The following is a 317-nucleotide window of genomic DNA, read 5'->3' as shown; positions in this document are numbered from 1 at the left end:
ACAGTAGAACAGTAGACAGACAGACATATAGATAGACAGACAGACAGACAGACAGACAGACAGACAGACAGATAGATAGATAGATAGATAGATAGATAGATAGATAGATAGATAGATAGATAGATAGATAGATAGACATACAGACATATAGATAGACAGACAGATAGACAGACAGACATATAGACAGACAGACATATAGACAGATGGATGGATGGATGGATGGATGGATGGATGGATGGATGGATGGATGGATGGATGGATGGATGGATGGATGGATGGATGGATGGATGGATGGATGGATGGATGGATGGATGGAT

At 40.4% G+C, this 317-nt stretch overlaps 1 protein-coding gene across 1 annotated transcript in view; it reads right to left on the bottom strand.

Moving 5' to 3' along the window:
- The window catches only part of prkg1l (protein kinase cGMP-dependent 1, like), a 33,571-nt gene that overhangs the window by 9,115 nt on the left and 24,139 nt on the right, over positions 1-317 (bottom strand). The gene's annotated exons all lie outside the window — the stretch shown is intronic.

Source organism: Sinocyclocheilus grahami, unplaced genomic scaffold (genome assembly GCF_001515645.1).
Source record: "Sinocyclocheilus grahami isolate Dianchi unplaced genomic scaffold, SAMN03320097.WGS_v1.1 scaffold465.1, whole genome shotgun sequence".
Lineage (NCBI taxonomy): Eukaryota > Metazoa > Chordata > Actinopteri > Cypriniformes > Cyprinidae > Sinocyclocheilus > Sinocyclocheilus grahami.
Note: the sequence above shows the minus strand (reverse complement) of the source record. Positions and strands in the feature narration are given on the sequence as shown.